Source organism: Hyperolius riggenbachi, chromosome 7, assembly GCF_040937935.1.
Source record: "Hyperolius riggenbachi isolate aHypRig1 chromosome 7, aHypRig1.pri, whole genome shotgun sequence".
NCBI classification, from domain to species: Eukaryota; Metazoa; Chordata; class Amphibia; order Anura; family Hyperoliidae; genus Hyperolius; species Hyperolius riggenbachi.
The window spans coordinates 307,658,841-307,673,306 of record NC_090652.1 but is presented as its reverse complement, the minus strand read 5'-3'; the positions used below and the strand labels follow the sequence as shown (position 1 = coordinate 307,673,306).

The 14,466-nt window shown below is 45.6% G+C and overlaps 2 long non-coding RNA genes across 2 annotated transcripts in view; both read right to left on the bottom strand.

Moving 5' to 3' along the window:
• LOC137525201 (uncharacterized) overlaps positions 1–14,466 on the bottom strand; it is a 355,356-nt gene that overhangs the window by 90,522 nt on the left and 250,368 nt on the right. The gene's annotated exons all lie outside the window — the stretch shown is intronic.
• The window catches only part of LOC137525910 (uncharacterized), a 91,090-nt gene continuing 85,241 nt past the window's right edge, over positions 8,618–14,466 (bottom strand). Inside the window, exons 2-3 of the long non-coding RNA XR_011023059.1 lie at positions 11,120–11,157; positions 8,618–8,711 (exon numbers count right to left, since the gene is read on the bottom strand). This is a non-coding gene — a long non-coding RNA (uncharacterized lncRNA). The remainder of the gene's footprint in view (positions 8,712–11,119; positions 11,158–14,466) is intronic.

The following is a 14,466-nucleotide window of genomic DNA, read 5'->3' as shown; positions in this document are numbered from 1 at the left end:
GTGTGCGAAGCACAACAAATACAAGCATAAGGGTTATCTTGTCAGATTTCTGTCAGGGTCAGGAATATCTGATCTGCATGCTTGTTCATGGTCTATTGCTAAAAGTATTGGAGGAAGAGGATCGGCAGGACTGCCAGGCAACTGGTATTGTGTAAAAGGAAATAAACATAGCCTTCATATGCCTCTCACCACAGGTTCCCTTTAAAGAGAACCTGAGGTGGGTTTTAAGAATGCTATTAGGACATGGAGGCTGGTTTTGCATACAATCACTAGCCTCTGTGGTTGTACATTGTCCCCACAGGCTGTCCTCCAGAAAAAAAATCACTGTGCTAGCGGCATGCAGCTTGTCGCTTGCAGGCTGTTTTGTGCTTTGTGCTGCCTGTCACCCCCGCCTCCTCTATATCGCCGCTCCCCTTCCCTCCAATCAGCTTACAGAGGTGGGGAGGGAAGGGACGCAGGCGCGGAGCGGCGATATAGAGGAGGCGGGGGAGTTGCGGTGACAGGCAGCAGGTAAACAGCCTGCTAGCGACAAGCTGCATGTCGCTAGCACGATGGGTTTTTTCTGGGGGACAGCAGAGCGAAGGGGGGCCTGGGGGGACACTGTACGGACACAGAGGCTGGTGATAGTATGCAGAACCAGCCTTTGTGTCCTAATAGCATTCTTAAAACCCACCTCAGATTCTCTTTAACCACTTGAGGACTGCAGTGTTAACCCCCCTAAAGACCAGGCCATTTTTTGCTAAATAGGTCACTGCAGCTTTAAGGCCTCACTGCAGGGCCGCACAACACAGCACACAAGTGATCACCATGGTGACCCTACAGCGGGCAGTGCAGGCTGGACGCAGGTGGAGTGTGGAGCCTCTGCCTTTTCTGCAGATTGAAAGCTCTACCCACCTCTATTTCAATGCCAGCGGCGCGCCGACCAAATTCAAACGCAGGTGGTGGAGAATTTTCAGGCCCAGACCTCCTCTCACTGCTCCAGGCGGTGCTGTGACGGCTTCCTGTACTGCGGACTGGGCAGCAGCAGCGGACTGCATCATGGAAGCAGCTATGGCCAGCCTGCACAGTGCTGATGGCCTCGGTACGCTGGAGGAAGAAGGCACAATCCTGGACTGTTGCTGCTGCTTTGCATCTGAAGCAACCAGCAAGGTAAAATGCAGCTTAAAATTGTTTTTTTTTCCCTTCCCCCAATGTTCACTGTATCCTCCCCCCCCCCCCCATGCCAGCACCTAGATGCTAACTCCTCCCCACCCTCCCTCAGCCCATTCACTACCACCCAGCACCTAGATGCTAACTGCCCCTCCCCCCCAGCCCAGCCAGCCCCTATATGTTCCCTTCCAACCCAGCTACCACCCAGCACCTAGATGCTACCTCCCACCCACCCCAGCCAACACCTACCACCCAGCATCTAGATGCTCCCTCCCACCCCAGCTAGCACACAGCACCTAGATGCTAATTTTCCCCCCACCCCAGCCAGCACCTAGATTTTCACTTCCACCTGCGCCATAGAAGGCTGTTCACGCCAATCGTCGTGGAGCGGTCCTGAGGCTGCCGCCGCCATGTTCATGCCAATTGGCGTGAAGCGGTCGGCAAATAGTTAAAGCACATCTGAATTGGAACAAAAAAGTAGATTTTTTCCTTACCTAGGGCATTTTCCAGCTCCCTGTAGTCTTTTAAATCATTGAGTGACCACAACCTTGCTATGTATTAGCATGGCTTTGTGAATCAAGCCCATTGGGTGGAAAGCTATAAGTGTATGGCCAGCTCTATTGTAAAAAAAAACAAACCACAAAACACACACACAAAACACACACACACACACACACAACACAACACAAAACACACACATACACACACACACACACACACACACACACACACACACCACGCACACACACTGTACACACACACACTGTACACACCCACACTGTACACACTACACACATACACACACACACACAGTCACACCACGCACACACACACACACACACACACACACACACAAAACACACACACACACCACGTACACACACTGTACACACACACATACTGTACACACCCACACTGTACACACCCACACTGTACACACTACACACACACACACACACACACACCACGCGCACACACTGTACACACACACATACTGTACACACCCACACTGTACACACCCACACTGTACACACTACACACACAAAACACACACACACAAACACCACGCACACACACTGTACACACACACACATACTGTACACACCCACACTGTACACACCCACACTGTACACACTACACACACACACACACACAAAAACACAAAAACACACACACACACACACACACACACACACACACACACACACACACACTGTACACACACACATACTGTACACACCCACACTGTACACACCCACACTGTACACACTACACACACACACAAAACACACACACACACACACACATATACACACACACACACACACACATACACACACACACACACACACACACATACACACACACACACACACACACACAGCACACACACACACACACACACACACACACACACACACACACACACACAGCACACACACACACACACACACACAGTGGCGTAGCAATAGGGGTTGCAGAGGTAGCGACCACATCGGGGCCCTTGGGCCAGAGGGGCTCCATGGGGCCCTTCCTAAACCAAAGTATAAGCTGTTTATTGGTCCTGTGGTGGTAATAATCACTTCTATAGATGCTTTGAATAATGGTAATCATTAACAAACTGTTCCCCATCCCCTGCTTGCACCTCTAACACAGTAGATGACCTTGGCAGGATTTGTTGCGCCGTATCAATTGCTATGTATAGAGTGCTTGGGGAGGCCCAATATAAAACTCGCACTGGGGCCCATAGCTCCATAGCCACGCCACTGCACGCACACACAACACACACACACACTGATGTTGGTGAAAGGGTTAAACTGTAACAATCTCGCAAAATATTGTAATAAAGAACAAAAGCAAATACCGTATGTCCTACACAGACTGTAGAGACAAATGATAGGTGAATGTTTGTGGCAAACCCCTGGCTGTTTAGTCTTGTGCACATCAGAGCTTCTGACATCGCAGACACACACGGAATACCTGAGTGGAGATTCTACACGTTTAGTACCCACAGAGGTGGCGATGTCTGCTTTGATCGGCGCTCCCAGAGAAAACGCGTTTCTACGCAACGTCGAGATCATATGTTGAGAGACGACATCAGATCCTATTTACTTCCAGATAAACAAGTGTAGATTGACTGTGATAAACTTCACAAAGCCTCATCTCGTGCGTCTGGCTTTTGTTTGAGCGTGAATAGATTTGTGTCTGTATTGTACTGAATCTGTCACAGCGCCGAACGCTGTAACTGACGCCTACGTTGATGGAAGCAGCCGTATCTCACATGACCTGCAGCCTAGGCAAAGGATCACATGACCGATGGCTTAGGCCCGGTTCACATTAGCGTTCCCTGTCCGGATTCGCCTGATCGGATCCGGACCGCATACTGTACAAACGGAACGTAAGTTCCGCATAGCAATGTAAAGTCTATGCGGACGTTCACATACGTACGTTCCGCACAGTACGGAGCCGGATCGGATCCGGACTCCGGACTCTTTTCCAACATGCGCTATTTTTTGGGTCCGGATCTCCGGCCCACGCACCCGGACCGGAGCCGGACCTGAGCCTGACAGCACCATCCGGAACACAGAAACCAATGGGGAACGGAAGGCACAGAACACACTGCCTACAAAAACCTGACGTTCTACCCCACTTCCTATGCGTATCCAAGCGGCCATTTCGGATGGGGACACATGGGCCAAGCATGTCTGGAGTGGAGCAGCAGTGACAGACGTGCTGGAGCTGTTTGGCAGAATGTCGGAGGTGGAGGTGAGGCCTACAGCGGAGGAACCTGATTCTACAGGTGCACCAGGTGCACCTTCTGCTGACCCCAACATTTTTTTTTTCAAATTTCGCTTTTTTTTGCCCACGGATCCGGATGGCAGCCTGATGCATGCCTGATACAAACGGACCGGATCCGGATCGGAACCGTACGGTTCTGATCAGGATCAGGTCAGGATCCGATCAGGATCCGGTCCGTTTATTTGCCAAAACGCAAGTGTGAACGGGGCCTTAGGCATGCTCATTCGGATACCGCAGGAATTAAATTTCCACATTTCCAATTGGAAATTGCCATTTCCGATCAGAATTTGGAAATTGGAAAATGGTAATCCGATTTACCGCAACTCAGAAAAGCATTGGAGCAATCATAGAGTGCAGATTTTTTTTTTCTGCAAAATCAAATCACCACGGTAATTTTAGACGCTTTTTCCGATTTATTTTTTTCTGATTTATGTTTCTTCCAATATTTTTTTTTTTCATTTTTTGCATTTTCTGATGCAAACAATTACTAATAAAACACTCCTCGGAAATCAGAAAAATAGAAAATTGGAAAAACGGAATTGGGAAAAACGAAAAATCAGGAAATTGGAAAAACAGAAATTGAGAAATAGCCAGAAATCAGAATGGCATTTCCGACCATCCCTTTTCTGGCTACCAGGAGCGCTGTGTATGATACAGCTTATTAACCCTTTCTAACCCTATGTCGGACTATGACCTTGATTCATCAAGACTTATCAATTACTGACAGCTCGGTAAAATACCGAACTCGATACGTTGATTTCAGGATTCATCAAAGTTATCTACAGCCGTTAGCGAGCATTCGGTAATCATTCGGTAATGATGCGATAAAACGGAAGAAAGTGCAATTCATGGAAATGAAAGTGGGCCTGGTTTAGCGTTACATTTAGGATTAGTTATCTCCTTCACTGCTCTGTTGTTATTCCTGTCAGATCATTGCTGACAGAGAAGATGGAGCCATTTGAAGTGGTTATGTATCAGCTGAGACTGACTCAAAGGCACAAAAGGGCAAGAATAAGGTCCAGAACCATATCAATTTGCAAGAGAATGGATTTATTTGCTGTAACAGGACATCGGCATTTCTCTTGAATCATCTTGTAAGAGAACACAGGCAGTGCCAGGGTTAACTAAATTGCTAGCTGCACTACATTTTTTCAAAAAAGGCTCCTATGAAGCCGTAGCTGGCAAAATTGTAGGATTGTCCCAAGCCACTTCCAGAATCCTGGTCCAGGTGTTAAGCCCTATTCAGAATGGTGCTACGTGGTGTTCAAAGGACTGCCTTTTACCCACAATTCCATGGAAATCTTATGGCCTTGTGTTAAATTACCGCTGTAAAATGGAAATATCGACACGTTACCGAATGGTTACCGCATTGTATCGCATTCACACAGAATGCGGAAAAACCTTGATAAATACAACTATAAATAGATAAACTTTGAATTCGGTAATTTAACGAACTGGAAAAAGTTATCACAAAGACAATGATGAATCGAGGCCTATGTCTGCCATTGGCCTTTTCCTCCATAGGTCCGATGTCAGATTCTTCCGACAATGGCTGCCGCTAGATGGCGCTGTTGCTAGATAAAATCCGGCACGCCATTAGCTACTTCAGACCAAAGTGTCAGACTTCAGTGACGAAAAACATTAACATTCTGCGTAAATCGCAAATTGTAAAGACACTTATCGGAAAGTGGAAATCTGTCGGAGTCAAAAATCAACATTTCCAAACATCCCTACTCAGGCAAAGTAAAAGCAGTAGAGTATTGTACCGTGTTAGCCAGGAAAATAAAAAGTAAGCTTTTGGCTAATCATTCTTCGTTAGACTTAGTTCCTGTATATTAACAAGATGTTAAAACACACAGTTTATAAACACTGGACTGGAGAAACATTCTTTTGCAAACATAAATAAATGTCATTTGATGCCAACTTCAGGAGGGTCTCACAGGCATGCTAGCTAATTTATGACAAATAGATAAGACCATGTGTTTGCTAAGACATCACATACCACAGACTCAGTGTGGTGAGGAGACATCGTAAATCCAGAGTTCAAACATGACTAGGCAGAGTGCATACACCATTTGTTATAAGAAAATATCCCTTCTCAGAATCAGAATAAGAATTTGAAGTTGTAATTCAAGGAAACCTGTAAGGTGAAAAAAAAAAAGTTTAACTTACCCGGTCCCTCGCCGCGGCCCAGTTTCATTTTGTGAGTTGGCAGGCCACTGCGCCTGTGCAGCCCTAGCCGCATACGTCACCGGGAGCGTCCTGTGCAGGCCCAGTATTAGGTTTTCTCATACTGCGCCTGTGCAGGATGCTAGCATCGACTTGACGAGGATGCAAGGATTTCAGGGCCGCGCAGGGGCAGTGGCCGTCGACTTGTAAGTCCACGGTAAAGAAACGGAGCCGTAACGGGGGACCAGAGGATTGTATGGTAACGTTGCGGGCACAAGGGGGCCTGGCAGAAACCCCAAGTGAGTTAAACATTTTTTTTTTTTAAGTCTTCAGGTCTGCTTTAAAGGACACCCGAGGTGAAAATAAACTGATGAGAAAAAACAATTGTATCTATCCTCCTTTTCCTAGAAATGACTTTTTTAGATATCCCACAGATTTATTTTATATTTAAATCTACTTTTTAAGTTTTTACTGTTTAATTGAAGCATGCTAGAGCTCAAATCTATGAACTATTGGCCTCCTTTATCTCTTTTCTGCTCTCTGAAACCGTTTTCTGCTAGGAAAGTGTTTTATGGCTGTATGTCCTTATCAGTGAGGGTTATGCTATAGTCTGACCCAGTCTTGACTGAGACAGAAACTGTCACTTGCATACCTGGTTTTTAAACCTTTCAGGCAGAGAAAGGGAAAAAAAAGCAACACATCATAGTTATTAGTGTGCTTGGCACTGTACATACACATCTATCTCATCATGTCACATGTCACCTCCAGTATCCTTTATGGCTTCTAATGACATTTATTGATGTTTGCAAAAGAATGTTCTCCTCTGAATGCTCAATGTATATAATCTGTGTGTTCTAACATACTGTTAGGCTACTTACACACCAGGACGTTGCGTTTAGGGGACTTTATAGGGCACATAACGTGCCCCTAACGCAACGCCTGGTGGTGTTGGAGCGGGACGCTACCAAGAGCCGCGTTACAAGCAGCTCTTGGTGCGCCTGCTCTGTCGGAGGCGCTGCAGAGACCACGTGAGCCTAGCTCTCCGCATCACGTGGTCCCGCCAGCCAATCCGCGGCCGCTCCAGGATGTAAACACTGCAAGTGCAGTCAGGGGCGTAACTAGGCCCCACCGGGCCCCCCTGCAGATTTTCAGAGCGGGCCCCCTCCCCCCCTGGGGCCCGCTCGGGGCCGTTTTTTGGGTGCTGGAGGGGTGGCAGCATGAGGGGAAAGCCTTGCCCACAGTCGGCGGGGAGAGGGGAAGTTCCCCCCTCTCCCTCACCTCGGGGCTCTCCCCTCTGCGCCCCCCTCCAGCTAGTGAATGTGTGTGGGCAGCGGGCAGCAGCGGCGGCAGGATACATACCTTCTTCCTTGCGTTCCATCGCCGCCTTCTCGCTCTAGCGGCTGACGTCACTTCCGGAAGCGGAAGTGACGTCAGCCGCTAGAGCGAGAAGGCGGCGATGGAACGCAAGGAAGAAGGTATGTATCCTGCCGCCGCTGCTGCCTGCTGCCCACACACGTTCACTAGCTGGAGGGGAGCGCAGAGGGGAGAGCCCCGAGGTGAGGGAGAGGGGGGAACTTCCCCTCTCCCCGCCGACTGTGGGCAAGGCTTTCCCCTCATGCTGCCACCCCTCCAGCCCCCAAAAAACGGCCCCGAGCGGGCCCCCCCGCGGGCGCAGGCACTGCAGGGCCTATTGTTACGCCCCTGAGTGCAGTGAATAATAAGTAGCCATGTACCTGGCTACGTAGCGGCCTCTCCCCGCCTCCTCTCCGCCCATAAAATGAAAAAAAAAAACCTACTGAGCATGTGCAAACAGTCTAATACGGCTTAGCCGCATGTAAAGTACTGCATGCAGTACGTTATGTAGACGTGCTGCGTTACAATGTAACGCAACGTGGGCACTGTGAACAGCCCATTGATTTTTCATTGCTGTGCGTTGGGGTGCGTTACAGGCTGCTCTAACGTGTGCCTGTACCGTCCCACTGTGAAAGCAGCATTAATATACAGGCACTAAGTCTGAAGAATGTTTATTAGCCGAAAGTTTACTTTTTATTACCTCTAAGTTAGCCAATAAATGGTATCATCATCCTGATTCAAAACGTCTTACTTAGGTGAACAAATAAGTATAGGTGCAATGAAAACAGTATTACCAAACCAAATATAGCAGTACGCTAGTAAGTGCATTTAACTTCTACTCATTTGTGCTAACAACCAGCTAATCTACATGTAGCACGGCATTACTAGAAAGAGCAGTTGTTTTTACTATTATTGTTATGATTCTTTTCATCCTTATTATTCTATATTTCTTACGGTGGTGGATATTTGCTGTTCAGTTCGTTTTTCCACTTATTTGCTTAATGAGACAAATCTGCCTGTTTAAATTACTTCACAGCGTTCCATTACTATTAGCGGATAGATTTATTATTTTTTTTATTGAGTTTTCTAGCAGGTTAATAAGAAAATTTATCATTAGCATTTGATGAAGCCAACGCTAGGCCTGCGGCACAGCGAATCGGTGTCGCCGTGTACGGAGAGAGAGGATAATTAGCAGAAAGCTGAGAATGTTCATTTTTTTTTCTTTTTCATTCCGAGGTTTACTGCAGAGGGGAAAAAAAGAGAGAAAAATCTGCATAAAACGTGAATTTTTGATTGGGGACGAAATGCATTATGTATGCCTAATAAACGCCTCCACTCGAGATTGGCAAATGTAATGATATTTGTGATAAAATGACGAGCGCACATAGCTAATACGCCTCGTTTGGAAGGGCGCAGGAGACATAAATTGGCTTTATCGTATCAATAACTATAAAAGTCTGCTATAAATAGGGTTAGTGAATAATTGCTGCGACAAATGGAGTAAGCAGATAATGGCGCTCCTTCTAATTCGTAGAATTAGTGGATTATGAAGTTTTGTCAGGTTGGAATTACAGAGGAACTTTTCGTTAGCTGCACGAGAGGCGTTCTTTTTAGTTTATGTTTGGTTTAGAATTATTCACGCCCACATGTGGTGTTGTACAAGGAGAGAGAGTCGTGGGAAGTCAATGATGTACATCTGTACTGCTTTTATAGAGTGGGGGTGGGGGTGTTTAAGGTGACATAAACCTATTCCAGGAGATGTGGAAGAACATTAGCACATCAAAGTGATTGTCATGGCAAAAGACACTGATTTGACACCATTACAGAGGGATGTATTGTGCTAAAAGCAAAACATGCCTGTAGATACAGAATGTTTGGCTTCTTGCTGATGGCTTCTTGCCAAGGTGCCTTTGTTGTGTCATGTGATCACAGTAGCCCCACCCCTCATATGATGGTGCTGGGCTGGAGGTACCATTGCTGCCATCATGTGCTCACAGCTGCCCCACCCCCTAAGATGATGGTAGAAGACACATGATGGCTGGACTTGTTGTAGGGTAGACAATGTTTGGGCATAGATTAGGGGGGAATAAAATGTCTGGGCATCTTATAGGGAGATGCATAATGGCTGGATTTGTTATATGGGTAGAAATAATGGCTGAATACGCATTGTGAGGGCAAAAAAGTGGCTGGGTGAAATATAGGAAAACCCATGATGGCTAAGTTATACGGTAGAAACTAGAAATAATGGCTGAACATGGATTACGGGGGCATAACATGGCCAGGAATCTTATAGGAAGAAATATGATGGCTGGACTTGTTATAGGTTAATGGTTGGACCTAGATTTCAGGCAGTGATTAGCGAAAATGCCAATATTCTTTTTGCTTATTTTTGGAAAAATAAGTTCAATTTTTTATCATGATTGGGCTTCCAAGGGGGTCCATATGCAGTCCGTACGGACCCCTTGGAAACCCTGTGGAAGTGGCAATGCTTTGGTATAAGAATCCCTGGCAACTTTACATATTTTTTTAAAACATTTTTTTTTTGTTCAGATTGCGGGAAATTAAAAGAAAAATAATAATGTGAGGTCCCCCCTCCCAAGCCTCTTTAACCCTTTGTCGCCCATGCAGGTTGGGATAGCCAGAATGCTGAGCGTGGGGCTTCGCACCCAGAGCTATACCAGCCTGCATGGTCCATGGTATGAGGGAGGGGGCCCTGGAGGAGAGGGGCAGCCAAGCCTCCCCGTCTCCCCTGGAGCCCTTGTCCAATCCATGGACAAGGGGCTCTTCCCCACCTCAAGAGGAGGTGGGAGGATGACGCCCTCGTGTGTTCATGGTGGCATCTGGAAGTCTCCTTTAAGAAGGGGACCTCCAGATGCCTACCCTTCCCAAGGTGAAATGAGTATAGGGGTACATAGTATCCCTTACATATTTCCCCAAAGGGTTAAATGAAATAAAAACACAACCGCAAAAAAGTTATTTAATATTCTTAAAGGATACCCGAAGTGACATGTGATAATGAGATAGACATGTGTATGTACAGTGCCTAGCACACAAATAACTATGTAGTCACTTCCTGTCTGAGTCAGGACTGAGTCAGACACTTACATACCTGATATTTAACTCTTTCAGGCAGAGAAAATAAAAAAGGAACACAGCATAGTTATTTGTGTGCTAGGCACTGTACATACACATGTCTATCTCATCATGTCACAAGTCACTCCGGGTATCCTTTAATTAATCAGAAATACCTGTAAAAAAATGTTTCTACATCATTGTCTAATGCCAATATCCTCTAATGTCCCACGGCCACACACTGCTGGTCCCTGTGCAGCTCTAGCTATACTTAGTATAGCTAAAGTTCCGTCCATCCCACCTGCATGCAGGCTGGTATAGCTCAGGGTGCGAAGCCCCAGGTTCAGCATTCTGGCTATCCCAGCCTGCACAGCGTTTGGACCCCCTAGAAACCCCATCATGAAATTCATTGCTCTCTCTTTTGCTATAGGTAAATTTACACTAACGTTAGAAAAAACAACACCGCGCCACAGTTAAACTTATAACATGTAAATGCCTGCACCAGTATGTGAGATCGCTACAGAAAGTCCAGTCCAGGAAAATTCAAAATATATAAATACTGTTGCGCTCCTCGCACCTGTGCCTTCAACTTTGCAATAAAACTTTATCCTTGACCTGCAAAAAAAGCTTCACATAGGGTGATATCGTTCTGTAACATTAAAACAATCTCTTCACTTTGCATGCACGTTAGCCCAAGTGACAGTTCACATCCGTGTCAGGTGCTCTCATTCAGTGCTCACTCCGTGACAATCCCCGACTGCTATATGCCAAAACGCTCACCAGATGTAGCCCACCTCGAATTGCAGGTGGAGAAATCACTTTTGGCCCACTGCCAGTAAATCCCATGACACCAAATCGTCATAAGTCTTCATTTATTCCAATATAAAACAGCTTCATAAAACGACATAAAACATAACATAGCGTAATCCTGTTAAACAGACACTCCGGGCGCATCTATGATTGCACTTACGCGTCCCGGTGTTAAAAGCGCATGTAGTAATGTCCTTTGCCAATGCCCATTCGCCTGAAGTGTGGGTAGGATGTCCGTGAGGAAACCGCTCCTAATCCTCCCTCTAGCCGCAGGGTGTATGCCGCTTGTGCGCACTGTTTAACAGGATTACGCTATGTTATGTTTTATGTCGTTTTATGAAGCTGTTTTATATTGGAATAAATGAAGACTTATGACGATTTGGTGTCATGGGATTTACTGGCAGTGGGCCAAAAGTGATTTCTCCACCTACACTAACGTTAGGTTGCTACATTATCTGTCATGTACTGCATTTAAATGTATACTTTTTTCCTATCATAAATTTAAAATCGATTTTCTCCAAAACTATAAAGGTAGCCACTAACGGTCCAATTTCTAGCGAAAAATTGTTTGAGCGATAAGAAATTCTGATCGGAAGTGAAATATTGTAATGAATTGTTCACTACACCATCAACAAACCAATCTTTACTTCCTATCTATCACAACCAACAAGAAAATCCAAATTTTGGTTCGCCGAAAATTCATTCGGCCGACATTTTTTTCACTCGTTCATAATCGATTGTGTCCACTAATGGAGACTATTTACAACCAATTCAATCAGAATTTCTGATCGCTCTAACGATTTTTCGCTAGAAATTGGACCGTTATTGGCCACCTTAACCCTCCTGGCGGTTTGCAAAAAAATCGCCAGGGGGCAGCAAATCTTTTTTTTTTAATTTTTTTTTTTTTTTTTTCATGTAGCGAGACAAAGTCTCGCTACATGATAGCCGCTGCTCAGCGGCATCCCCCCAGCCCCTCCGATCGCCGCCGGCGATCGGAGATCCGGAGATCCCGTTCAAAGAACGGGATCTCCTGGAGGGCTTCCCCCGTCGCCATGGCGACGGGCGGGATGACGTCACCGACGTCATCGACGTCGTGACGTCAGAGGGGACTCCGATCTGCCCCATAGCGCTGCCTGGCACGGGGTCTGGGGGGGGGGGGCGGCCGCGGCGAGAGGAATTGCGGCGGATCGGCGGGTAGCGGCGGCGATCGGGCACTGCACGCAGCTAGCAAAGTGCTAGCTGCGTGCAGCAAAAAAAAAATTATGCAAATCGGCCCAGCGGGGCCTGAGCGGTGCCTTCCGGCGGCATAGCCCGAACTCAGTTCGGGCTTACCGCCAGGAAGGTTAAGGCCTTTGTGAATTTTGTTTTCCTTTTGTACTCACTTCTCCTTAACGTACCCTGTGAATTTGGTGAATTTGGTGAATCTAGTTGGTAAGGGGGCTTTGCTAGTAACTGCGAAAGTCGGCAAACATTAAGCGAAAACGTGAAAATGTTTGCGAATTTACATGGGAAATCTCAAAAGCGAAAACGAGAAAATGTAAGCGTATATTTGCTAAAAAAAAAATCTCGAAAACAAAAATGGCATTTGGCGAACGCCTTTGGCGAAAATTCACAGGCAACCCTGATTACGGGGACAGGAAATGGCTGAGAAAGTAAGACACACGATAGCTGGATTTGTTATAGGGTAGATATAATGGTTGGGCATGGGTTAGGGGCCACAAAATGGCTGGGCAGGTTATAGGGAAACACATGACTGATGGCGGGATGCACCCAACGCTTGCAGTGTGTCACATATTTACATACGCTAAAGGAACAATATATATGTCTGGTGCATACTGTGCTTATGCTATTTGTGTGAGTTACTGTACCCAGATTACACAGCACATATTACTAATCATTACATTTTACATGCAATGTCGGTGTAACTTGGAATTTAACTTAATTTAGTGAATACACCCCTATATTAGAAACATTCTTAAAGTGAACCTCCAGACTAAAAATCTACTCAGCAGCACTGAAAAGGCTTGGTGTTTCTTTAACAGTTTCAAAGCATCAGAACTTTGTTTCTCTTATACAAGTCTCATTTTTAGCTGCACAGAAGAAAACTGCCGGGGCTTTTTTTCCCCTGATGCTGTGCAAAGCATGATGGGATTTCTGATGTTGTTGTTCTCATTCTGCTGTTTTTGGTGCAATGTTTTTTTCTTTCATTTTCAATTTGAGATGTGAAGCTTAGCGCGTGCAGCTGGGAGGGGTGATCAGGATGCAGGACAGTTGGAACTGTGTCTCATGCTCCCTGTCACCTCCTTTCAACCAAAAAGATGGCTGTCCCTATGAAAAAGATGGCTGCCCCCATGAAATCACAAATATTTGCCTGTTCTTTTAAAACAGGGTGGGAAGAGATTATATTATCTACTTATTTTAATTAACATAACTAATGTAACTTAATTACAGTATGTTTAGGCTGAAGTTCCCCTTTAACAAGGCAGAAAAGTTTTGATCCTTTGAACTTTCCTGAGCTTACACACCATCACAATTCTTATCTCACTGTATCTCAGCTGTTTTAGCCTCTATTTACTTTTTAGGAAAACTGGACTGAATTTGACAAGCTGTGGACAAGTCCTTTTGCATAGATACCGTAATAAAAATCATGTTTTTTTGTTTGTTTTTTTTACTCAGAAAGGGCCTTCAAAGAATTTTTATTCTTACTAGGACTAGTATTATATGTACCTGTGTTTATCTCATATCATCATGTCACATGTCAATATCAGGTATACTTTAAAGGGGAACTTCAGCCTAAATAATCATACTCTAATTAAGTTACATTAGTTATGTTAATTAAAATAGATAGGTAATATAATCTCTTCCCACCCTGCTTTAAAAGAACAGGCAAATATTTGTGATTTCATGGGGGCAGCCATCTTTTTCATAGGGGCAGCCATCTTTTTGGTTGAAAGGAGGTGACAGGGAGCATGAGACACAGTTCCAACCGTCCTGTGTCCTGATCACCCCTCCCAGTTGCGCATGCTAGGCTACACATCTCAAATTCAAAATGAAAGAAAAAAACATTGCACCAAAACAGCAGAATGAGAACAACATCAGAAAGCACATCATGCT